The following is a 26,785-nucleotide window of genomic DNA, read 5'->3' as shown; positions in this document are numbered from 1 at the left end:
GCTGACAAGACAATCTACTCTACTATGCATTAAGTGCCTTCTCGAGAGTGCCTTCCTTTATGTTCTAACAACGAAAATCTCAGGTGACCCCGTCAAGCTCCTCTTCAGTTCTTTGAGGCAAATCACTGGCGACAATGACTAACCATTTAGCCTGGAGAGGATCTTGCGAACTGGCAGCCTGTGCCGATCTCAAGCTTCAAACACTGAAAATGGGCGGACTGTTCTGAGGTAGGTACATGGTATTTGAGCTCAGGGATGAGTGCTCAGAATTGTCAGCTGGTTGTCTCTTGTTTAAACATAAATTAACCACATTTCAGGCCCTTGCACAACTAAGATTTCACAATGCGAGCAGCTACTACTGCTGTAGCCTGTCTGCAGACTGGAATTTTTTACAGTTCAGAGCATGTGAGCGGGTAAAACCTGCTGTGCTGATGGGCAATATGTTAGAAGCATTTTTTGGTTTTATGTGGCTGGTGCTTATTAGCGGTGGTAACTATTTTACATATATTGCAGTATGCATGGTGCCTCCCTGAAAGTGACACCCTCTGAAATGGATGCTCCAGCTCAAGCAAAAGCACAGACAACCACGCATGCTTCGACTGAGACAGTGCAAGTTGCCCCAGCCAGGTGTATGTTGCATATGCTCTTTCAAGAGCTTCTGCTTTGTTGGATAGCTGGACTACTATTCCGTTTATTTTGCAGCCTAGAGTGATTTGTCCAACACATATACTTTGCTGATATGAATAGTATACATATTCTTGTTTCATGTTCATGGAAACTGAGGATTTTGTGATGGAAATCGACAAGCTCTTCAGATCCCCGAAAGTGATGCCTTGTCAGAACACACTCGTTCACCCACTCCACCCATGTAAATTGCAACCGAGAACTGACCATTTCACATTATTTCATGGCTGTAACAGATGAGTGGCAGCAATGCCTAAAATGTGAAAATTTTCAGGGAATGCACGAGGAGTTTCAGCATAACTATCCTCTTTGCTTTATGCACAGGCTTTGCCTCTGTGTGCTGTCTAAAATTTGCTCTACTGACCTTTTTTAAAGGTTTGTGCCAAAAGCTGTTTTTTGTGCCCTCTCAAATGGCAGTACATTGCAGAACGTTTAGATTCATATTCTAACGAGGGTGTATTCTATTTGAGTGCAGTGGCCACCATCAACCGTAGCAAATACCAGCATCACTTATATAAATGGGTTCGGGGCGAAAGCAGTTGAGAAGTGGAGAACGTGCAGTCTCTGCCCTTACCTCCACCAGTCAGATGGGTCCACTCCGGTGCTGATGGGGCTTATTGGCCTGCAGTCAAGGGGTGGGCTAGCTTTCCCAAAATCGGAACTTGTCGCGGCTCTCGTGACCATTAAGAAACCCGTGACGTTGCCCTGCCACACACAAAAAAGAGCAACGTGCGTCAGCAGCTGGCTGAACTGTTATTGCCACAACTCAAGCGGTGCCCCCTTTTGAAATATTTGCCCAGCAAGAGATGACCAAAATGCAAGCACACCAGCTGTAGTGTTCGACAAATTCATTAGGCCACTTTTATCCAATGTCAGCGCCACTGTAATGGACAGGGCAGCATACTGGAAAAAGCTCGCCTTCAAGCCACTGCACAAGAGAGTGCTGCGCATTTAAAATAAAGAAAATGTGAAAAACTGATGACAAAGATCATAGCTCTGATTCTGAGTAAATAAAGCCCATGCGTCTTCAAATGTTTTTATCTGTTTTTAGTGCAAAGCTGTAGCTTCGGTGCACTGCCAAGAAATCTTACAAATTGCAGGCTGTTGTGCACTGCCCTGCCCATCGTTAGATTGGAACAGTGCATAGAGTGGCATCTCCAAGCAGCGAAAGATAACATTTATTACAAGCATTTAGGTACAAATCAGATTTATACCATTTCTACACAGGACAACTGACACAACTCCTTGATCTCAATATATGAACAGGAATTTCAGATTATAAACTAATTTGTACATGAACTGCATAATGAAAACCGGTCTGCTCAACTTTGTAAAATATTTCATGTTTTGAAATCATGCACGACTAGCCGTGTTGCAACAAACGCTTTCATGACGATCTGCCTCGCCCCGGTCATAAGCCTTCATCAGAATTGGAGAATATTTGCCGAATTGCACCAGGAAGTTACTTTTTCTTTTGCCGGCACTGCTGTGCAGTAATCTTCTGGTGTGAGTCGCACACACGCGACGATATCTGTGTTTTCACACTCTTCGTCCATCCGCATCAGGAAAAGAGACCCATAGGGTGCGTGCGCCACTACAGTCAGACTGGGGAACCACGCTTTCCCCAATTACACTCTCCATGCAAATGGGATGCAGGAGCAATAGCGCGATCTGCACATAAAGGGTTACAGGAAAGCTGGCTGCTAGCACACAATGGCAACATAGACGAATAAGGGAACAAGCCCAGCTGCAAGTACTTCTCAGCTGCTAGCAATCTAGAAATCTGCGAGTTGAAACTTTCCTGAACAGCACAACAACATGACTATTAATAGATTCTAGTAAACACATGGTTGTAACCGCCCTTTTCACAGTCTTGGACTGCGCTGAACCATATGGCATAATTTCCTACTGCGCACAAGGCTTGCAGCACCAGCAAACCAGCCCTTCTAGAACCGAGATCTCAAGGTCCATGAACTGTAACTAGTTATCCTTTGGAACCTCGTGCAGTGAAGCTTTCAGATCGGCTTATCTGACGAAGGTGTGTGATCGACAGCCTCCTTGGCATGTGCGCATGTACGCAGTGTTTGGCATGTGCGCAGTTCCTGTACATGGAATCAGTGCATGAAATGACTGTTTCTTCTACCAATAAAAATTAGCTGAGAGTAGCACTCTTTCGTGTCTTGTGCTCTGTCCTCATTCTCTTTTAGTTGGTTTGCCCTAAAAAAATTTCTTTTCCACAATGAAGCAACTCACCCAACCGAACGTTTTATTGAACTCCATTTCTTCTTCTTGATTTCGACTAGGCTGCCGTTAACCCACGTTTTCTTCCCAACCTACTCTGTCCTTTTCCTGTCCCTTAACATTCTTTTCACAATTCGTTTTCCTTTCCATAGCTTGCTGCATTGCCAATTCAAGTTGAACCCTTTAGTGAGCCTCCATGTTTCTGGCCCATAGGCGAGTAGTGCTAAGGTACAGCTGTTACATACTCCACCCCATTCTTATTCTCGTTATTTCACTCTCCTCGTTCAGATCTGCAGTCACTACCTGGCTTAAGTTGATATATTCCCTTACCATTTCCAGTGCCTCTCTACAATTTGTAAACTGCTGTTCCTTTCAGAGACTGTAGATCACTGCTTTAGCTTTCTGCACACTAATTTTTATACCCACTGCTCTGCTTTGCCTGCTTAAGTCACTAACCATGCTTTGCAATTCAAGCTCTGAGTGACTTAGTAAGGCAAAGTCATCAGCAAATCACGGATTACTAATATATTCTCCATTAACTCTTATCCCCACCTGTTCCCAATTCAGGTCTCTGAATACTCCCTGTAAAAAGGAGGTGAACAGCATTGAAGAAATCGTGACTCCCTGCCCGGCATTCTTCCATGTTGGAATTTTATTGCTGTCTTTAGAGAGGATTATGGTGGCTATGCAGCCATTATGGATAGCTCCCAGTACTTTTACATAAGGCTCTTCTACACTGATTCCGTAATGCCTGCATGAATGATGTTTCGAATGAGTCAAATGCTTTCTAGTAATCTAGGAAGGCTATGCCGGTTATATTCTGCGTGTTTCTCTTTCACATGACTGATATTGTGGATATTGTGCATTGTCGAGTTGCCTTTACGACAGCCTGCCTGGTCACTTGGCTGGTTGAAGTCTATGGTTGTCCTGATTCTATTAGCATTTACCTCTATAAATACCTTGTAGACAACAGACAGTACGCTGATCGGTCTAATTCTTCAAGTCCTCAATGTCCCTTTTATGGATTGAGATGATGTTAGTGTTCTTCCATGATTCCAGTACACCAAAGGTCATAAGGCAATGCGTATACAGGGTGGCTGATTTTTCTAGCAGAATCTCCTCACTGTTCTTCAATAGACCTGCTGATATCTGATCCTCACCAGCTGCATGCTTGCCTCAGGTAAAGGCACAGAATGACTGAGACAGGACGAAAGAAGTACAGACACAATCCTGACCGACACATGTACCGACTAGCTCAAGAAAGTACCCTTCAGCTGCTTTCTATTGCCACGTATCATTGCAGTGTGTGTTCGTTCACGCTCAAGGCAGCAGGAAAGGGTCGTTATCACTTTTGTTCGTGGCGCGAGAAGCGACCAGACTAATCTCGATTGTTCGCAGCCATGAAAGGCTGCATCTAGGTTTTTCCAGATTACCGTAGATGATCTTGACCTGTTATCTGGAAGTTTCCTTGCCGGCTTTAAATTGAGCGATGCCGCGAGCGGCGGACATTCGTAGTTCGACGATTGACGAGCACGCTTGTTGCTTAGGCCGCCACCGAGTGATTCAGTTCTTTTGCAGGCGCAAGTCAGCCCAAATAAAGAGCTTCGTTTGTAAGTCTTTCTGGTGTCTTCCTGACCGCTGGACTGCCGTCACTACAACGTGACACTATCTTTGCACTACTCTCGACTTTCTTTACGCCCTCTTTTGTTTGTGGCAGGATGTCCAATTGCCGTGCACTACTCTAACGCCCAGATTACAATGGCTACTGTCCAGATTTAAGTAGAACTCTTTAAATAATTTAACTGTCTTATCAACACTGCTAATGATATTGCCCTCCTTGTCTCAGCACATAGACCTGATTTTTGCCTATGCCTAGTTCCCTTTTGAGCATGTTTAGGCTACTTCCATTCTTTAGAGCATGTTCGATTTTTTTTTCATTTTACTCTTTATGTCAATTATTTTGCACTTATTGATCAGCTTTGATAGTTCTTCCAGCTCTGTCTGTGGATCAAAATTTTTGTATGGGCTAGTCGGTGGTTCATCTTAAGGAAGGTAACAGCAGCGCAAAAAAGACGGGGACACAAGAGACACACAACCAATGGGACCGGCGCTGAACTAACGACTGAAATTTTATTGAAAACGGCAGAGCTTTAAATACCAACAGGCCATCACAATTCCAAAAGATTATATAATGCCAGCATCAAAACCACTCAAATGGATAAACCGATAATCACTAGAAGCCATGTGCAACTACTTAAAAAACCGGATGAATCATGAAAAAACAACAGGACAGGATGTAATCCCGTGTCAAAGACTGATACACGGAAGTCAGTAGCATGGCAAACGCCGAGTCAATACACGGAAGTCAGTAGCATGGCAAACGCCGAGTCAAACGCGTGAAAGTAAAACAACGCAATAACACCCCAGGGGCCCACAGCAACATCGGAAGTGAAACCTTCAAAGAAAAAAAAGAAAAAAGAAAAGAGAAAGAAAAAACAGTGAAAACAGCGACAAGGAAGTGAGAGAAAGCAGTAAGGAAAAACAAGGCACCCTGCGAAGAGAAAACCTAAAAGCACAAAGGCAGCTAACCAATGCTACCGTCCAGAAACCTGATTTCTTTCTTCTATAAGGCAATCGATGGCTTGCTCAGGCACCACTCACCTCCCATGGATATGAGCCAGGCCTCGATCACCTCCCTCTGGCGTTGGTCCCTCGCTCTGGCCCTAATTTCGGACTCCCCAAGCATAGGCTCACACTTGAAGTCACAGTCCGATCCGCAGTCATACTCACAAAAACACTTTCTGCATTTCTTGCAGTGGTCTGCCAGATGTCCGCCCGCATTACCATTCACACACCGTCAATGTTCCGCTGAACGTTAATTTACGCATCTACCAGTCTGCCCTATGTATGAACCAGCACACAGAAGCGGAATATCGTACACGACTCCCGTGGAACAGCTCATCGATTGCATCGCATGTTCGATTTCACAGTCATTACGCTCTTTTGTCTTGGTCATCATGCTGGAGATGGTAGACAGCTTGCATGGCACAGAAAATACTAGATTAATCTTGTACCTACTGGCTATTTTCTTCAAATTGTGCGAGAGCTTGTGGTAGTATGGGATGACGTGCACAGGATTCCCATCTTGCTGCCTAGCACGCTGTTTTTTGGGCTTGAGCTTTTGCAGAATGGCTTCTGATACACTGGAGACCACATTTGCTGGATACCCAGCACCCCTCAACGTTTCACTTGACCTTCAAAGCTTTGCTTTGCACAATGGTCACAGCTTTTTGTCAAGGCTGACTGCAGGCTATTATTAACAATCGCCCGTTTGACAAGCTTGGAGTGGGCGCTATCATAGGGAAGGGGGGCTTTTCTGGAGCGAGGGTTGTACATTCAAGATGCGGCGTTCTGAAAAATAGATGCATAAATCTAGGAACTGGGTGTGGTTTTCCACGCTACTGACTTCCGTGTATCAGTCTTTGACACGAGATTACATCCTGTTCTGTTGTTTTTTCATGATTCATCCGGTTTTTTAAGTAGTTGCACATGGCTTCTAGTGATTATCGGGTTGTGTGATATCCATTTGAGTGGTTTTGATGCTGGCATTATATAATCTTTTGGCGAGTCATTATCTTCTTGGAATTGTGATGGCCTGTTGGTATTTAAAGCTCTGCCGTTTTCAATAAAATCTCAGTCGTTAGTTCAGCGCCAGTCCCGTTGGTTGTGTGTCTCTTGTGTCCCCGTCTTTTTTGCGCTGCTGTTACCTTCCTGTCTGTGGAGTTAGAGGTTTTCATGATTTGGCATTTCCTAATCAGATTTTTTGTCATCAGAGAGTGCTTGCCGGTATCCACTCTAGCCATTCTACTGCCTACTACTGCGCACTCCGCAATGATAACTGTCAGAATATCATTCACTATATGAACATTAAGGTCGTTCTCATCAGTTTAAGCCGAATATCTGTTCTACAGCGAGACCCTGAATTCCTCTACTTTCCTTCTTAATGCTAACTCATTAATGGGATTCTTCTTCACTAGTTTCTTCCATTCCCTCTTCAAGCCTAAGCTAATTAAAGCTCTTACCAACTTAAAGCTGCTACATCACACCTTTCCAAGGACCTCCACATCATGCACGATTCCAGGGTGAGTGCACAAGTCTATTTTATTTTTCATATCGTATTCATGATTCATAAAGTAGTCCTCTCTGTGAACTCTACTAATAACTTCCCCTGCTATTACTAGTGCCTTTGCCATAGTTGCCCACTGCCTGGTCTCGAACTTGCTGCCTGCCTAGCTTGGCACTGAAACCACCGATCGGTACAGTGTACTGCTTTTCTACTTTGCTCACTGTGTATTCCACGCATTCATTCATTGAAGCCTTTGACTAGCTGGACATCATGGTTGGATGTAGGTGTTAGGCCTGTGCCACTTTTTAGTTTGTACTGCTTATTAAGTTTAATTACGATAGCTGCCCTCCTCTCGTTAATACTACGAAATTCGTCTATTTCTTCAGCTATATTCTGATCGATGAGGATCTAGTTTGTCTGTGCACCAATCCATGACAGCATAGTACGTGCCCACCATTTCACACTGTAGAAGCTTCACCTGTCCTCCTAACCTCAATAAGTGCTATGACATCCCATATAATACACAACAGCTCCTCAAACAGTACTGCTAGACTAGCCTTACTGAAAAAGGTTTTAGCAATAAACGCTTCCAGGTTCAGTTCTCAATGGCAGCCTGTTGGGAGCCAGATAACCTTAGCACACTCTGCTGCATCCCAGGTTTGCCTACAGCCTTGCACAGTCAGCCACTGGCGACTGAGGGCCAAGGATTAATTGGTTTATTCATATAGGCGGCAGTGACCAAGTACTACACCAGAATGGCAAAATCCTGTTCTGGTGAGGGCATTGTCACCTCTGATCACCAAGATCAAGCATCACTCCAGGCCTGGTTATGCTATTTACTGACATGCAGAGTTTTTTTTATCTGGTGGAGAATTGTGCAGCTCCAGAACTTGAACCGTGGTCCTTTTGCACGTGAGGCAGATGCTCTAGCTCAACATCATAATTGCTATACTGCTGCTACTATATACAGAACACTTAAATGATGGTATTTTTCTACTTATTTTGGTCCACAATTTCTTCGAGAAAGTTGAGTAAAATCAATTTTAGTGCTCATCTTTTGTAGGATGAAGATATCAGATTCATAAAACACAACAGTAAACTATCAGCACATTCAAATTTGTTCATAACAAAAATTTGCTAAATTACGCTTTGCAAATTCAGGCTTCAGTACTCAATAAACCTACTTCAGAATGTGCACTCGTGAAATTAGATGCTGTCCTCACACTAGACTCTGGATACTTACTTGCCCATTCAAGATCTTTCCTGCGCCATGTTCATGTGCTGAGAGCCAACGGCAGTAACAGAAGAAAAACACGTTTGGGATAAATACATACTATACGCACCCAAAAACTTTACCATCTGTGGAGTACTCTTAAGGGGACACGCAGGTGAAAAAGCAGCGATTTTTGTCAAACAATTCCACTTTTAGCTTTTTCTTTCATAGTGTGTATGCCTTTCACTTTCACGTCCAAGAATACCATCGCCGAGTACAAATGAAAAATCACTAAAAAAATTCAGGGACCAATTTGTCTAAAGTGCGTAGTGGCGAAAGCATTTTCTGCACCACTTTGACTGTCTCTGTGGCACTGGTGACGTCACCACTGGATGAAACCACATATTAATGACTAATTACCAAGTGATGACAAATTAGAGATTAATGACTAAATACTAATTAACTGCTAATTAATTACGCTTAAGCTTCGCCTTTAGGACTGGAAGACGACAGTGTGCTGTAGCCCTGCAGGAAGTCCACGGAACGCCACCACCTGTTCGGCGCGACGCCTTGCCCTTTGAACGCAACGCTTTTTGAGGAAAGGAAATGGCGCAGCAATTCTCTGCCATCTCGGTGGACACCTGAACCGCACCATACAGGAAGGAAGGGGGAGTGAAAGAAGAAAGAGAAAAAAGGGGCCGTAATGAAGAAAATTAAAATTGTATTTGAGGAAAGGAAATTACGTAGTAACTGTCTCAAAAACCATTTCGACCAACCAAAAAGTGTGACACCTCTGCTGACAACTTCTGTCGACAACAATGAGGCATTAAAGGCTTTTGCCTTAAAACCTGTGATGTAAGCGCGCCAAGTGACCGAAAAATGAGCACAATTGAGGTGCTTTCACGACGGCAACAAATATGAGTAGGGGTGTTTCCCGCCACTGCGGTGTTGCAGGCAGAGAGAAGAAGTCTTATTTCTGATGCAACCTCCGGAAGTTTTGCAGCTAGAAACAGAAATTACAAACTAGTGCTTTTTTGTATCATTTAAATGTAACATTATTGTTTGTGCATTACATTACTGAACTTGCATTCGTCACATCACAATAAAATTTGGTAAAGATATGCTTGACTATATGCAGAATGCAGTCATACTTAATGTCACTAGACATCCTAACTTCAGCAGGACCGTACCACTTATCGGGCTGTAGTCCCGTTGTCCCACCAACCTGGCTGTGGGACAGTGTTATGCCCCAGAGAAAAACGGCCGTTATTACTTAGCAACAGCATGCCATATGCGCTTTCGAAGGATGCAGATACATCCTGGTGAGAACACAGAGCAGAGGCCATTCCGCCCCTTTAGGCAAAGCCGCAGTATCTACAGATGGGCCAGTTGGTTGCAACTTACAATGAAAACAACAGCACGCGAAGGATGACAGTCAAGGTACAGAACAACACCGGATGGGCTAGTGCAGAGGAGGGTGGGAGGTTAAGGGTTATGGGGGTTGAACATCCTAAAGCGACTCAGGCTATAAGGGATGCCGTAGTCAAGGGCTCTGGAAATTTTGACCACCTGGGGTTCCTTAGCATGGACTGACATCCCGCAGTACACGGGCCTCTAGAATTTTGCCTTTATCGAAATTCGACCGCTACGGCTGGGATAGAACCCGCATCTTTTGGGACAGCAGCCGGGCACCATAACCACTGAGCCACCACAGCAGGGCTGGGTTAGATGGTATCGATCACTATTCATAACTAAAAGCGAGTAGAAATTAGTATGAGTGAACAAAAAAAATTACAGGAGAATGAGACATATGAGGCAAAAATTCTGCAAGGGCAGTAGGACTTGCCCTCAATGATTACTTTGTTGCTTTTGCCCTAAGCCAACACTTCACATATGCCAGAGCATTTTTCTGGAGGGTGAAGATGGAGGGCGGCAGTGGGTGGGTGGGCAGCCTCCTTGCTACGGGAGCGGCGATGTGGCATTTCTGAAACACAGCTGGCTTTCCCACTGCATCTTTGAATTCAATTTTGCACTCGCTTTTTTGTTCCACTGCTCTGTGGGTTATGAGTGAATCCTTGTGGAGGGTGAAGGTGGGCGGTGATGGCGTGGGGAGTTGAGTCGAGGTGGGTAGTGGGGGGTAGGTGGCACTCCCATGGTTTCACTCCACTTCGGCGGGCAAGGAATACGATCACATTAGCCCTACTATTCCTATTCCAATTTGTAGTTGTGAAAGGGAATGAATTTTGTTGAAACTATTGTAGTCCCATTATAAGAAGCCATTCTAATTAGCGTTTATTTTTTAATTCAGAAATTTTATACACGGCACACAATTTTCTCTCTCCATGCAAGATCACAGTGAGCAAAACGAGATATTTCTCAGTGCTGTCGTGAGTATATACTAGACAAATAAATAGAGGCACAAAAACATGCCTATATTTCAAATGATTGGCTTACAAAAAGAACTGAGCTAATCAAGTAAAAGACAAGAAATTTAATAAGACCAGACAAAAATATCTCAATTGTGAGAATTTTACTCACCTGAGAAAAATATTAACAAAATATTTTTGTTCTGGAGCATATTTCCTTAGCAAACTACTTCTCAAAACATTTTAAAAACTCTTCGTGACAAGTAACACTGGTCCACAACCACACTGTTGCAAACACTGGTCCCACCTATCCCGCTGAGACCACAAACGAGGCATTGAGGCTGTGTTGAATTCTAACAACACATATTTAAAGGTGCAGATACTGATAGGGGTATGCAAAGCTTAAGTCCAACTTATAGTAAACAAAACAAAAGAAAACTCATCACCCGGAAGTTCCTAGCCCTCCAGAGCAATGACAATACATACGTTTCACATTACAATGGTGGTCTTAAAGGAGGCAAACACATGGGAACTGATTACATCAGTGCTGTTCACAGTTCTGTATACTTGAACAAGCAGTTACAACTACTGCAATACCTCATTACCCAAGAAACAATATGTCAATCATAACTCGAGAAAACAATCTCTCGTTTCACTGCAGAATGTACTAAAACCAATACATGCATTAAATACATCAGCTCTAACATGGTGGCAAGCACGGTGATTATCTCCTTGTGGATGTTCTTACCGTCCAGTGTATTTTTGTTGCTACAACCGAACTGGAATACTTTTTTACCCTGCCCAGGTGTAAAAAAATACCACCGTTTTTCTTTAACAGATCTTCCGGATAACACACTAAAGCATTGTTGGACGCTGCCCTCAACATCATAACTTCATCATCATGACTATGTAAGAATAAAAGCGGTCACAAGTCTAGTCATGTACTCTGACGGAAAGGTTTGGTTTTGGTTTTGTGGGGTGTAACGTCCCAAAGCGACTAAGGCTATGAGAGACGCCGTAGTGGAGGGCTCCGGAAATTTCGACCACCTGGGGTTCTTTAACGTGCACTGACATCGCACAGTACACGGGTCTCTAGAATTTCTCCTCCAAAGAAATTCTAGCCGCCGCGGCCGGGATCGAACCCGCGTCTTTTGGGTCAGCAGCCGAGCACCATAGCCACTGAGCTCTGACGGAAAGGTACGCCTCTACAAGCACACCCAGCAAGTAGATGCAGGCACCATTGGCAGAATGACAGGTAACACAGAATGGCACTCGCTACAGAAAAAACCACTTAGAAGGAGCTTGGCCATGGTGCAGGCAGAGCAGCCAAGCACAATAATAAAAGAGGAAAAGCAAATAAATACAATCACCAGCATCAACTTGGGTAAAGAAACATTCATTTCAGAAATGAAGGAAGGAGATAGCAGTTGAAGAACAGCATGCAGTCATGCCTTTCAATCTGAACACACACAAAGCATTCAGTGTTATGTTTTCAGGTGCTTAAGTGACAAAGATAGGCTATCATGTACCAAACACAACATTAACTGTCTATTTTTATGTTATGAAAATGAAACCTTTTTGGTATCATAATTTGTTTCAAGCTTTGCTTCTTTTACCAATGTCAGAATACAGGAAATGTCAACAACTGCATTTGCTCCTAAGAGCAGTTCAGTGCGTAAGCAAGTGCAGTTGTCATATAATAACCAAGACGCTGTTTCAGCTCCAAGTACAGGTGCTTTGTTCATCTAGGCGAGAGGTAGAAGGCCACCGAAATGTTAGCAGCCTTTTTAAACTTAGCTTGCCAACATCAGTATTTTTTTAAATGTATCCTCCTAGACAGACTGGATCCTGTCATGCCCTTGACTTAGAATTGTGAGTATTTTTTCCTTAGTTTCTTCAGCTTTGTGTTCAACAATAAAATGTGGAATATGGTGACCACTTGAGATGTGTGCTTGTATCCATCGTCTCATCAGAGAGAATGGAAGCTCATGTGGAAGAAACAGACCCTTGTGTGTGTTACCCCTCCCAATGAGGAGAGGCCCTTTGTCCCCAAGACCCACATGTCTGTTGGGTCTTCTTTGGTAACAGAGGAGCAGTGGGTGTCATTTCTGCCTTGTTTAGGTACTGTAACCAAGTGGCCGTGTCACACCACATCGGGATTCCTGTTGTTTTCAACTGCGTTTAGTCACCATCACACTTTGGTAAAAGTGTCATTCTCTTTGAGTGTTATTTCTTTTTTTTTATGATACGACCATGAGTATGAAGGATATTTCCTCTTACTGACATAGGGTGGTTCAGTAATACACTTGTCTAAGGAACGATCATGGGTGGCATCCTTCACAAAGGTTAATCGACCACAGGAGACCTGACAGCATAGCCGTAGTTTTGAGATGTAAAGCATAGGTGCAGGTTTGGATGCAAGGCCATTTTTTGATTTTGGTGTATTCAACTTTGAAAAAAAACCAGGATTGCACTGAAGATAAAGGTTAGGATCAGATGTTTTGACGGCATCTCTTAGCCACCTCTGGTTCTTTATGTGCTGCACAATGGTTACAGTTGTTCCTCCAGGCATTCAAGCATTTTATGCCTGTATGAAATCATCCTCAGAAACCAGCCTGTGAATGGTGTTCAATGCCCTGAGTGGGCTTACAGTTACTGGAAAGTCAGCAAAGATTCAAGTTTTGAATAGTTCTCTCAATGTAACCCGTGCCAAACTCACCCTTTTTGTTGTCACTAGGTATCCTGGTCTAGTGGTGCAAGACATTTAGCTATTAGGAATGTAAAAAGTAGTCAAACTGGCCTGTCTGCTTGTCACTGTGGGCTACATGGTAGCCTAGAAAATTTTGTCTCGGGGGGGAAAAGATGGGAAGTTGCATCAGTGCATCCTCTTCTGAGAGGGCAATCAGGTTTTTTGAAAGCACAAAAATTCATGTAAGCTACTATATGCTACATGAACCCAACAAAGAAACGGGAAAAGAAATTGAAAGCACGTTCTGTCTACACCAACTGTATAACACAGCTGTAAACAAATATGACATCACCAAGATTGTTTTAGACACATAAAGTTAACCTGCACTGCAAGGAATGAGGAAAAAAACTAAAAAGGAGGACAAGGCATGGGCCCTACCTCTCTCGTTTCTTCTATCGCTCCCCCTTTCTTCCCCTCTCCCTGCCCTTTTATTCCTGCAAGCCACAGCTTAGGTGCTTCAGGTTTCGATGGCAAATGCCGCGGCTAGCAACATCTGTTCCTTCATTTTTATTGTTATTATTTTTATTACAAATAGCCACTAACAACTACAAGGCATGAAAGCTCTAAGAAGGGCAACAGGATGGTCAAACAAAAAACACAATCTGCCAGAAGTAAAAAAAAATTGCGATGTCTGTCCTTAAATTGCTTGGTTGGCAATCAAGGCTGAGCTTCACAGTTCTTACCGATAATATGTACACTGCCTAGCTTCAAAACAAGTGTCAGCAGCTGACAGAATCGCACCTGCCTTTCCACTTCGTTTCTGATGACTAGCCCGCATTGAGCCTTTTTTGCACGCGAAAACGCGCCGCTGAACTTGCACAATCACGGGAGCGTATCGTGTCTGCTGCGTGCGCCCGTGATGGAGCAAGTTTGGAACCACGGCAGCGTGCATTTCACGCGCGGCGAATTTTCTCGCGCACACGCTCAAGCGATTGCAAGCGGTCATCGCGTATCGCCACAAGTATGGTTCCAGGCTATTAACAGTGATTTCTTGTGTTCCCTCTCCCCCGTGAACGATACCCCATGAAAAGAAACAAAAAACAGAACATCTATCAAGACGAAGCCCTCCGCGACTAGCATTTGAAATGTCTGCTTTGTTAGCACAAGTCGGTCGTGCTTCAACATAAACTATGCGCTTACGTGAGTGGATTCTCGTTCAAGTACCGCGTAAGCTAGAAACGTAACAAACATCACTATCAGTACCCGCCAGCACGCTGTCACCTCGAGGCGGATCACGAATCGCACATCACAGTGGGCTTCGCCCGGAGCGTGAAACAAATGGTGAAACCCACGCACGCAGCTTTCGAACCAACGCGTTCGAGACATCACCAGAGACAAATCGGTGGCGTTACATACCATTGACGACGCAAGTCGATACACAGCACACAAAATTCCGCGGTTGCTCACGGACAAGTTGCCGCACAAATACTGCGCAAGTAAACAAGTGGAGGTTGCGCTTCACAGGATCGGGGTTGAGATTGTCGTAACTCCAGCCGTGACACGAAAGTGGCCGCAACTGCAAGGTTTATATCCACGCCCGGGTGTCCAGTCTGCGAGAACAGAAACATTGATTATTCACCACCTGCTGTTGGTTTGCCCGGCGAAGCCGAGAACTGGCACCTGGCGGCAGTGGGTCTCTGGCCACAACATCGTTCACTCCTCGACTTCAGTAGATCAGCGAGCCTTTTTTTTCCTTTTATTTAAGCATCCTTGTCATCCATCATTACTTACCGTTTTATCGCTTTAAAAAATAAAAATCGCACTACTGGTGCTACATTCGTCACTATCATCATCGACGTGGACGGGCCCAGGGCTGCAGGTGATATTTAAGTTTCTTTTACATATTCGCCTACTTTTTTGCTGTTTCAAACCGATCAAAGTGTATTTAAAGCTGTTCGAATCAAACTTCCTTTCTATTGAACAAAACGCCATCCATGGCTTGCCGAGCCATCGCTTGTGGAACCACGGAACTGCTACCGGTGAGTCTATGTCTGCTTGAGACGCTGTTCTTCACACGAAGTAAACGGAAAATTCCACGCAAGGAAATTCGTCTGCCCTAGATCCCAGCCTTCAAATACGAGGCAGTTTTTCCTTCTGTAGTCTGCCGACGCTAAACGTAATTCTGGAGTAGCACTAATTAAGTGGACGTCGACTGTGGATGCTGAGACGCACATGTCAAGACACCGACGTACGTGAGCACGGGACCAACGGGGTCGCCAGGACTATTTGCAGGGCCTGTGGACAGTTCACCATGATCGAGTCGCCGATGGCCACGAACGCAGTCCGTTTGGTTTTGTTCAAATCGATTTCGGCCTCGTTACAGGGACAACTTCACGAACACTTTAAAGTGAGTTCTGCGAGTTTCTGGTCGCCCTCAAGAATACGCTGACATGGACATTCTGCAGTACTGCGGCCGGTAAGTGCTGATCAAATGAGCCGTAGGCTTAGGCGTAAGCCACGCTGCAATATTAGGCCTATTGGGCGGCCAGTCGCGTTAGTTCTTAGGACAATCTAGGCTCATGCGGGCTTTTTTTGTATTTGTTGTCAAATGGCGATGCTGCTCCGATGGCATGGTGAGTGCACAACTGCGACTTGTGTACATACTACAAGTCTTGACATGCTTGGAGGGTAGATGTGAAGGCCTCCTTCCTTCTTCACATGCGTTGTACGAGCGAGACAATGGAGAGTTTTAGCATTGCGGGCTTTGCGTGATTGCGTGCATAGCGGAATAGCGGGTCCAGAGTGCGCACACGCAGACCGCTAACGGGGAAATAGCGTTAGCGTACGAACGCAATTTTCAGAAGTTAGCGCTGCGGCAGTTATGGCTTATGCGCCCTTAGCGTGAAAACATGGCGCCGTCCCTCCAAGCGAGAGCCGCCCGCCTCACCCGATTCAGCAGTCCTGGCGATTCCGGTCGGCATGTTTACCGGCAACTACTGGTGTTGTTGCTTCTCGCTATGACTTACCTTGCTTCGACGACAAAGTTTAAGCTGCCAGTCAGCTCAGTTTTTGAGATACGCCTCGATTCTGGAGCGCGAAAGCCCACTGGGACCTCAGATGCACTGCTACCGTCTGCAACTGCCCGAAACGCAGCAAACCTAGCAAAAACGTCCGGAACGAAACAAGAATAGATTTGGAACTTTTTCGCGGTGGTTTATAGACTTAAATGATGTAAAGCGAGTTTATATTAATTATACAAAAGTTTTTTGAACATTAGACGTCATCTTATGGCAAATATTCTTGCTCGAACGGCTTGTAGTTAGCATTGCCTTGACTAGATGGCGCCACTGATTTATGTTTTTTATTTCAATTTCGGGTTCATTTTGCACACGAAAAGAAGCGCTGCAGTAATAATTCGTTTAATAACCTCGGAAAAATTATACTTTGGCTAGTTAGCGGCAGTGTCGACCATTTTTAGAAGGACCGTTCGCGTCCATGTCAAGCAGATGGCATTTAACGTTTTCAAAACGCTGTACTAAAACTGTGTGGGGATAAGTTGCTTGCGGCACGCTGACGCAATTTCCCTTAGGTCTGCTATCACGCTAACGCTATACTAAAACTCTCTAATGGCGTTGCTACACGTACGCTTCGCGCTCTGGACAGGCGTAGGCCGTTTAATAAAGCGTACATACACAGACATGAATATATTTTTAGCATCTCGGTAAATGGCTAAAAAAACTCGTTTGACGCTTAGGGCGCGTTCTTAAAAGCAGTCATGGCGTACACGACGTAATATTAGCTGGGAGACAGGGAATACCGACTGTTGCGTAAATCAGAGAAAATAGAAAAAAAAAATTCTCTCGGCCTAACTGCCCGTTTGTTCAGGTTCAAATTTCGCACAGAGGTTGCATTTGGTGGTCAGTTTTGTTTTATACTACGCTTAGATGGGGTACTTGCCTGATTCGGTCAGAATTATTTGGAAATCCCCATCGTCTGCGGCGACGACGAATCAAAACCGAAAGACTTCGCAGCAGTGGTACCCGTGGCGCCATCTGGGTCTGTTCGGGTCTGTCATTAGCTGGGTCTTTCCGGGCGTCTGCCATCACCACCTCTTGCGGAGTTGGCCAGCTTCGCATCACTGCGTTGCCGTGCGGGCTCTGCACCCGGGCTTTTGTACGTTTTTGCTTATGTTTGTGTGGAAGTAACGACGCGGCTTTTACGCGACAACGTATACAGCTCGTTCGGTGGAAAAGCCGTCGGCGCCGTAGTTGTTGTCGACACCACTCATCGGAAAAAATCGTATCATGCCAACAGTTTGCCGCAGAATGTTCCCGATGGTGTCATATGATTCAGCGTTTCGTGCAGCATATACGTACTAGTTAAGTTGGAGCCTAGCTCGCGGCTGTGATTCGAACTGGCGACCTATAATCGGGGGCTGCGTAAAAAAAAATCGTATCATGCACGGTTTCGGTGTCTACCAAGACAAGTGAGTCTGCTACTGAGTCGTTTTCTTGCCTCGAAAAAACAATTTTCGATCTGTCCAATGGGCAAGGCGTCGCGCCGAACGGGCGCATCAAAGGCCGTTGTACGATCGCTTTTGAGCGGATCCGCCAGGCAGGCGGACTGGCGGACCGAACGACCAGACAATAGGCATTCGCCCCGTTCGGCAGGCGAAAGCAAAGTTGGTGAACTTCAACTTTGGGGCGGACGAGCGAACCGCCCGGCGACCGAATTGCAGCGATTGGATGCTTTTTACGTGACGTAGGCATCCGCTCCTGCCGGGGCAAGATGGCCGTCCGTCGACCGAAGTGGGGAGCGAGGCATAGGTCGTGGCTGTAGAGATGGCACCTATGCCGCGAGGCATACTATATTGGCCACATGTTGATATTACGAGTGTTCAGAGCGACTGCGAACTTCTCCGCGTGCAGCAGCGGCGAGCAGCGACAGTTTCCCGAGTTGAAATCGACGCTGATGTAGTTGACGGAGCGCCTCTTCAAACAGACGCAAGACCTCCGCGTTGGCGGTGTCACGAAGTGTTTATATGGAGCTGTTTGTGGTTGCTGCAAGCGTTCCTAATTCCTGCGAGGATCATCACGCACAGCGGCGAGCAAAAGCTGCTCACGGTGAACTTCTGTGCGTGCATGAGCTGCCTAGCACAGTGACTAGTGTCCGCGTAGTGAAAGTGATTGCGATCGAAGCGAGTTCTTTTACGTCAAGGCAGTGAAATGTGCACCTTCGAGAGCTCACTACGCACGCCGTGCTTTCCGAATGCTGAAATGAATGTGGCGTTGTGCAGCTAGTCGCATTCGTTGCGATGGTTGCAGTGATCGCGACCGAAGCGTGCACACGACGTTGTTGCTGGCTACGCATTCGTTACCATTTTGTTCGCGATTCGTGTTGGCACTGTGCTTGAGAATTGCCGTGTGTGCGACGTGACGCGACGCGAGCTTGGCTGCACGGCCGAGGACTGTTTTGCGGCGACAACAGCGATGTCGCCATCCTCTGCGCTTTGGTGCTCCATTCAGTACGTTTTGTGATGGGCAATTTCCTCACTGGCGTCGCGTAAGGCTAAATGGAGGAAGACGATCCTCATGTCACGTGACTTTTAATGACGTCATTCCAAAATGGCGTTTGTTTAGGTACATTTCTGGGTACTTTTTGTTGCAAAATTAGGTAAAAATGGCGTCGCAAAATTTTGAAACGTCCCTAGCCATAGTTCCTAGGTCGCTGGCGTCTCCACGGTTGCCACGGTGACCATCGCTGTCATCGCCAACGCCACGGTGGTTTGTTGACATGGCTGCGATGGCTGTTTACCGCGCGGTGCATTGACGTGTGGAGTAAGTGCTGCCGTGAAAGTCATCAACAAAGGTTGGTGCAATGGCGAGTAATATTGACCGCGCTAACGTCCGGACTTGTACCCCAGTGCCCTAGTGTTGTCTTTATTATGGAAGTTTGCAGTGCGACCCAGCCGTGGTATGATATCGGAAGCCCCTAGAGACGTTTTGCAAGGCGGTGCTTGACTGAATTTGAGGTCACTTCAGTTCTCTTCGGCACCTTTCGGTATTGTATCTCATGTTTGAACATTGCCTCCTCTAGAAGGAGGCAATGGTTTGAAGCATTGGATGAGTGTCGAAAATTATGTTTCCTTGTGTTGCGCGTAACTGATTCTGACCTGTACGTACTGATAGGATGAGCTCGTATGCATAAAAATGGTGGGTACTGCGAGCCATTTGGCAGTTGCGGTGCATATATGCTATGTTCCTGGAGTCCTGCATGTGTGCCCACCGGCGACAAGCTATGCTAAAAAAAAAAAATTAAATGCGGAAGGAAGGCGGACTGGACGTACACGCTAGCCATTGAAAGGACAACACATCTTCCATCTTAATGTTTAATATGCCTGCAGTGTCTACCCACAAACTAGCCAAGCTGTAATGGATTACTTCGCGTTGACACCCATGTTGCGCAAAGCACGCGATAGGCCACAGCTGCTTTGTACGACGCCGTAGCGTTGCTCACGACGCATCGTGCCACATGAACTATGGTACGCCGCTTTCTTCGCTGATAGGCGTTTAGCAAATGTCGTAGTATGGTCACACCACCGAACCTTTGAATATCTGGAAAGCTGCTTTTCTTTTATCTAATTGGTGAAGTGTTTTTATACTCATCAAGTAGAACGTGTGCTTCTTGGTGTATTTCTTTTAACGTTCAGCATTGGAATAAAGCCAGACAAGGCCGAAACTTGTTTTGCTTGCTCTGTCATTTCTGTAATGGTTTGTGATGAAGTGGGAGGCTTGACTTAGGCTTTCAGCATCCGCGTAGCCAGTGTGGCCCTTGGGTTTGTTTGGGAACGATGTTGGGTTATTGCAGGGTAAGTAAAACACAACACAAAGAGAAACGTAAACACTCCGGATGATCAGTTTCTTGCACTTTCTGTGTGTTACATTTTCTGAGCTTCAATTTCTAGACGCCATGAATGCATTCCAAATTTCACAGCTGTTTTTTCTGCTGCAGCAGTTAGTAAAAACATTGACTGATAGGCAAGTTGGTATGACATAATAAGGCAAAAACAGCAGACCTGCATAAGGAAGATGCTGTGTCTTGTCTCATCTTCCTTGATCCTTGTGCAGGTGCAGTGTTTTAGCCTTATTAGTAAAAGTATGTTGTACAGGGACGTTGGATGCCATGCATGCCGTAATGCGCTGCGTTAACTTTGTGCTAGCATTTGTAGCTAGAAGGGTTTCTTTTTGACATTAGCATTGTATAAGTGAATATAATTTGTGCGCATACATGAATAGCATGCTGGCTTGGCCTTATGTAGGCGACTGCATCATTACGAAGTGTATGAGGTGTCACATTAATTGCACGCCTGCTTTTACTGCACGTTGCCAGTTTTGAGGGGAACATCTGTTTTGTGTGGAGTCAGCAGTGACTAGGCAAGCGACCTTTAAATGCAAATAAGCTTGCTCCATAGATGGCAGCTCTGTGGGGCAATGGACACACACAAAAAAAAAAGAGTAGCCATGACCTTTCAATATAAAGTGAAGAAGCAGCATAAACCAAACATCAACACGCCATGCATGTGACATGCTTCTCTGCATACAGTGAAGAGCTTAAAAATGCATGAAATGTAAACATGGCTTGTCTGCTTATATTTGGTTGTTCCTTTTAGAGGGAAGCATTTTGACAAATTTTTCTCTGGTTTATGGCAAACAACGTCTAAAGGAGTGTGGGATTTCAGTAAGGAAACATTTACAGTTGGCCACATAAGTTTGAAGTATTCAAATTAGAAGGTCTGAAAAAGCTCTGTGCCTTTTCTTTCTAGCTGCATTCTAATTTTCATTCTTCGCTTGCCATGCTGCTGAATGGGTGGGTCTGCTGGTTCCTGAATTACTGTTTTTGTAATGTGCACAGTCAGAACATGTGTATATCACGAGTATGAGGCAACATATTTAAAAGCACAATGTGAAAAGAGCTTGTGGATGCATTTTTGAAGGTTGGCAGCTCAGTTCGCTGATATGTATAGGTAATTTTTATATTGTCAAGGCCCAGTAGGTATTAAAGGAGTAGAGACAACAAAATTTTAGTTGTTTCTTTCGGTTAGAATGATGCACAGTACAGCTGCATGGATTGCGACGACAAGAGGCGATATATTTATAATTGCATTTTTTCTCTCGCACTGCTTTAGCTTAAACAACCGAAAGACGACTGTGATGTCAGGAATGTGTTCAGGTCATGTGAGGCATACAAAGACAGCAGTATTGTTGCAGCTTTGTTCATTGTTATTTGCATCAACTCGTACACAAACCTGTCTAAGAGTTGGAGTCACATAAAGTGAACAGGCAGCGATTATATCTCTTTTTGCATGCCTCATGTGACCTGAACATGTATCTGACTTCAGAGCAGTCATTCGGCTGTTAAAAACCGAAACCAGATGACACGAGAAAAAAAAATTAAATTGTAAATTATTTAGCTGACAAAGTTAAAATCCTTGTGTACAGCATTGCCTAGTGCATCACTGTAAAGAGAAATGTGTATCCAAAAATTTGGTTTCTCTACTCCATTAAATATGTGGCCCATGACATGTTTGTGGCAGACCTTTGAGTTCATCATTCTTTTATGAGAGTTGTGAAACTGGCTCACTAGAGTGTAGCATATCAGGAGTCAGAGTGTTACTGGAGTACTCTGACCTCATGGTGATTAAAATAGAAGAAAACTAGTTGAGTCCACAAAGAATGAGGTGCTCCTTTCAGAAGCAGAGCTGCTGTGAAGAATGTTGTATGAAAAGACAACCATCAGCTCTTTGCTACATTTCAGTTTATTATTTTCTTGAAGACCTAGTAATGGGTATTACAGAAATGATAAGAGGTACGTTACAGAAATAATTGGTACCTGCATATTAGCACGACAAGGGGTGACTAATAAAATTTTTGTAGGGGTCTATAGAATTTTGTCTCCATCGAAATGCGACCGCCACAGCCGGGATCGAACCCACGTCTTTCGGGTCAGCAGCCAAGCACCATAACCTCTGAGGCACCGCGGCGGCCAGTGATTTTCTATTACTGGCCCTCGGTACGGTGGGTTCACGGTTTTGCGGTAGAAATGTTATTGGTGTATGCCTGTTGTGTGTATATTGGCTGAATATTTTTGTTCAAAGTAGTGCAAAATTTGTGAGTTCTTTTTTCTCTTAGAATCCACAATTCATACTTTGGCAGCTGTTACACTTCTATGACACGTTGATAAAACTAGCCAAAAATTATAAGCTTAAGCGTGTAGCAAACCAAGAAGGGCATGGGACTATTATAGTAATTTAGATGGAGTGGAGAAGTTGTCTATCGTTAATTTTTAGATTGCAGATATAGTAAAAGTAGACGATACCTAGGCAACATGTAAGACATGAAGCAGAGACCTGGACTTTTGGTTGCTTATAATGTGGTCAGCCGTTGCCCCGCTGCAATGGCTGAGTGGTTCCCGCTGCTGTTCCCAAGGACGGGTTCGATCCCAGTTGCGGCAGCTGCCTATCAGTGGAGGCGAAATGCTAGGCGCCTGTGTACTGAGTGACATCAGTGCTCGATAAAGAGCCCCATGTGGTCAAAATTAATCCGTAGCGCTGCACTATGGCGTTCCTCATAACCCATGTTGCCTTCGGACATTAAACCCCATATTCTATACCATACCATAGCTTTGACGTGTTCTGTGTGCTTGACCATTTAAGCTGCAGTAATTGCTGAGCATTTGTTAAGTTTTCATGAGTATTTTTATGTGCAAATGCACAATGTGTGACGGGGTGCATATCGATAATTACGTATGCATGGCACTCATGCTAAGACTGGCGTGCATGTGAATATTTGTGTCCATCGTGTAAATAAACGGAAGTTGCATAAATAGTGAACTAAATGTAGTGTCAAAATGTCTGTGAAGAAAAAATTCTCATGTTTGCATGTGCTGTTGAGTCATTTTGATTGTAATGGCAAGCGTGGTTACGTTCAAGATTGCAGCAATATCTCGGCACATTATGACTTTGAATGGTAAAATTTTGTCTGTCTTGCATCCGTTGCAGTTTCAAGTAAGGTGGACGCACACAGTTTCAACATTGCTGCCAACATGATTTGTGTGAATGGCTTTATTGTACACTGTTGGGAGTAAGGCTTCTAGTCCATCTGAAGTGCTCTGATGAAAAATACCTTTTATAATGGTACTTGTGGTTCTTTCATGTCATTAAAACTAAACTCAAATAATAAATAATGTGAGTTTGAGCTGCATAAGTGAAGTTATGTGACCGCTTTGTTCATGACAGTACATTTGGTTCGGTTCAATCCGCTACAATGATAGAAGACCATTCTGCTTTGAAACAGCAAATTGACATGCATTCAAGCTTGGGATGAGCAACAAGAGAGAAAGCGTGCATATTGTTGACGATGCAATGTTGACCCTTAAGTGCCCCTGTTACGTTTTCAGTTTTCTTGCCTTAATTTTCTTATGGTCGCACTGGTATAGAAAACTGCCAAAAAATAGTCGCACGTCCTAGCTTTAGTCAGAACTAGAGATGTAAAATTTCAAGAAATTTTGAACGGCATGAAAAAAACCATTCTTTTCAGGGTTTTTTTCATGAAAAATTGGAAATTTTGAAAAACGTGTTAAAAACAGATTTATTTGCAACAGCACAACGATCAATAATAATGCTCCGAAGTTCAGTCGAATATGCTATTATAAATGCCATATTCTGAAACGAACTTCTTGTTCTATTGCACCGAAAAGATAAATAATTATTTGCACTCCAGGCGAATATGGAGATATAAATATCGTATTTGTGGAACGAACTTCTTGTTCCATTGCACCGACAAAGGGAACATGAAAACTGATCTATAAGACACTCCATATCGAATTCAGAGTCACTGCCGCTGGATGCGGCACTACGCGAAGCAGCGTGGATTGAAGTTGTGTCCACAGCTAGGTTCGACTGCACATACACGAGCTTTCGAACGCGGTCTCCTGAAAGCCTGTTGCGAATCCTTGTATGGACGTTTCCGAAACGTGACCAGTTTCGTTCGCAGCTGGCGGATGATGGTGGTATCTGCAGCAGTGGGCAAGCCAGAGGAGTTAGCGGCTGGTTGGTGCAAAGGCCTTGCCACCAGGTAGATGGGGCCACGTGCTTCGCTGAGCCCCAGACCCCTGTACTGGATCAAATTCCTGCGGATGTCCTGTACTCTGCTACGTTGGAAATCAAGAAGCTAGGCTTGTATTTGGCTGGAACGGCTTACGTGCACAGCAGCCTATGCTATTTATGCCGTGTGTGTCGCGCTGTAGAATTTGCAGTCATTTTGTTCTACTTCAGCCGTGAGTTCAAGCATTAGTGTTTTTAAGTCAAGCCTGGATCTTATGTGTCACCTGGCCTCCAACCCGCGTACTCGCAGCACGAACGTTTTAAAAGCTCTACCTGGCACCGGCGATGACGACTGCTCTCCAATCGTTCAACGATGCAAACTGTTATGGTTTTCAAAGCAAAAACAAAAACCTAAACTGAAAGCAAGAAATCATAGAACCTTAAAATTGCATTGTGAAATTTACGATGTTTTTTTCCATTTTTTTTCGTCTGAAAAAAACGAAAAAAACCGGTTTTTTTTCCAAAATTGCAGTGTTTTTTCAGGCCTTCACATCTCTAGTCAAAACCAAGGAGAAGAAAACATGCATATTTATATTTTTGTTTTATTTTTATGAATCAATTTTATTGGCGTTTCCTTTGAATGAGTGTGTTGATTTTCGTCAACTGCATAAACGACTTTCTTATTTATGTTGCAATTTTTAACGTCTAATGCTTTTTTTTTTCTAGTTTATTGCTGGTTTCGGCTATTTGTATTTACTTTTCTTTGAGGGAACGCGCGATGATGATGATGCTAGCGCTCTTACAGCGCCTCCTACAGTCAGTTAGCAAAGAAGGCAAAGAAGAAAAAAACAACATGGCGGTTGTTTACGTACGTTCGAATCGCGGTCCGCGGCTGTTGCAAGTGAAGTATTCGTCGGTGTCTCGTCTTTGTGGCGTGTGTAGTTCTTTAAATTTGCCCCTATTTTGTTTGTGACCAGTAGACCGCCTATGGAATGCGTGTTTACCTCCCATGCGTCCCTAAAGGTGAGTGAGCAGGACGCAAGCCCGCGCCGTCCAGTACTGGCGTCCCTGATCTGGGTGTTTCCAGCTCATTCTGGAAAATATCTGTGCATATAACTCTTGTTATAATCATCACGATGCAGTGCGTGGGCTGTGATATGTCGTCACATTGACTTTCTCGTGATGCAAGGGTTGGAGAACATTGCAGCATGTCGTTTCCAGACCACCTTCGATCCTTCAAGACACTGATCTGGACACCGAATAGTGACAGTACCAGTTGACGACTGTTGTGGGTGCGAGGTGGCGTAGATCTGCTAGATCACAGAGAGAAGCAATTGCCGGCAGAATAATCGCAAGACTAACCCACCTGTGGCTCGCAACCACCTCAGTGGACTGAAAAATGCTCGGGACAGAGCGAAGCAATAAAGCTGCACGGTGCGAACGCTATAGATACGTTGCTTACGTCTCATGTAGTACCTATCTGAATTAAATGTTCTGGAATGCACTTGCAGTGTGTACTTCTGCTCTTGGGGCCGAGTCGTCCTTCATGGCGCAGAAAGAGTGCACTGAACGCATGTGCATACGCTGGGCGGCGCACCTTAAAAATAAAATTGTTTCCATGTTCACTGCATGTTTTCAAAGGCACATGAGTTCTAAGGTAATCCTCTGAGTTCTCGTTCTGCTGGTATAGTCATATTTGGTTTTTGCAATCAATGACTCTGTGCCCACATACTGTCAAAAAGAAAGATTTGTCAGATCTTTCTCAGCCAGAGATGATGTGCTGGCATGCATAAATTGATATATAGCATCGTAATAGTGTGACACTGAACACTTTATTAAGATGTAATAGCAAGTAATTTCGATGTTTGTGTAAGCCAGTGTATTTGCCTTCATTGAAAAAGATATTCAAGAAAGTGTTTTGGTGTTCGTATGAGGCGGGACAGAACTTGTCTATACAAAGTATGTGATAGCCAAGTGCTCAGGGCCAAATGTCACCTATCACTGCCTCTCGCTGGGGCAGGTGGCTCTCTGGAATTCTTTACTTCAGCATACTGCAAAACTAAAATATGTGAAGAGCTGTGCTCAAATTTTGCTTTACCGACTGTAGTTATTGGCTGTTGATTTTTTTTTTTTTGCACGTGGTTTACTGCTGATACAATAACACACATGGCTCAGTCTGTGCATTGTACTGCGTGCTACTTACTGCATGCAATGTGCAATGCTTCAAAAGCAAAGGTTCGGGCAAGTTGTTTGTTCTAGTTAAGGTTGGTCGCCGAACAGAAAGGGACGACACGGGAACCGGACACACAGCACCGACTGTCGAGATTTCTGTCAGTGCTGTGTGTCCGGTTCTCATGTTCATGCT

General features: G+C 44.5%; 1 protein-coding gene, 2 long non-coding RNA genes and 1 pseudogene across 19 annotated transcripts in view; 3 read left to right on the top strand and 1 right to left on the bottom strand.

Annotated features, from left to right (window-relative positions):
- Positions 1-16,455, bottom strand: part of LOC149354548 (uncharacterized) — a 98,851-nt gene extending 82,396 nt beyond the window's left edge. For 11 of the 15 annotated variants that reach the window (XR_016291347.1, XR_016291346.1, XR_016291349.1 and 8 more), the window contains exons 1-3: positions 16,346-16,455; positions 14,736-14,929; positions 1,259-1,389 (exon numbers count right to left, since the gene is read on the bottom strand). The gene's annotated coding sequence lies outside the window, so the exon portion shown is untranslated. Of the gene's footprint in view, positions 1-1,258; positions 5,048-5,586; positions 6,443-8,294; positions 8,333-14,735; positions 15,560-16,345 lie in introns of those variants that run through there. The other 4 variants (XM_089583396.1, XM_089583393.1, XM_089583397.1 and 1 more) reach the window with 4 other exon arrangements.
- LOC149354549 (uncharacterized) lies at positions 772-1,639 on the top strand (annotated as a pseudogene).
- LOC149354544 (uncharacterized) overlaps positions 15,178-26,785 on the top strand; it is a 177,240-nt gene continuing 165,632 nt past the window's right edge. Inside the window, exon 1 of one of the 3 annotated variants that reach the window (XR_016291354.1) lies at positions 15,178-15,198. This is a non-coding gene — a long non-coding RNA (uncharacterized LOC149354544). Of the gene's footprint in view, positions 15,199-15,221; positions 15,359-15,388; positions 15,796-26,785 lie in introns of those variants that run through there. The other 2 variants (XR_016291351.1, XR_016291352.1) reach the window with 2 other exon arrangements.
- Positions 15,803-25,924, top strand: LOC149354547 (uncharacterized). Its single transcript, XR_016291361.1, has 2 exons — positions 15,803-19,187; positions 24,371-25,924. It is a non-coding gene; the product is annotated as an uncharacterized LOC149354547 (long non-coding RNA).

The sequence above is a fragment of the Amblyomma mixtum genome, chromosome 3 (assembly GCF_055824585.1).
Source record: "Amblyomma mixtum isolate Tamu chromosome 3, ASM5582458v1, whole genome shotgun sequence".
Lineage (NCBI taxonomy): Eukaryota > Metazoa > Arthropoda > Arachnida > Ixodida > Ixodidae > Amblyomma > Amblyomma mixtum.
This window is presented reverse-complemented; position numbering and strand designations above follow the sequence as displayed.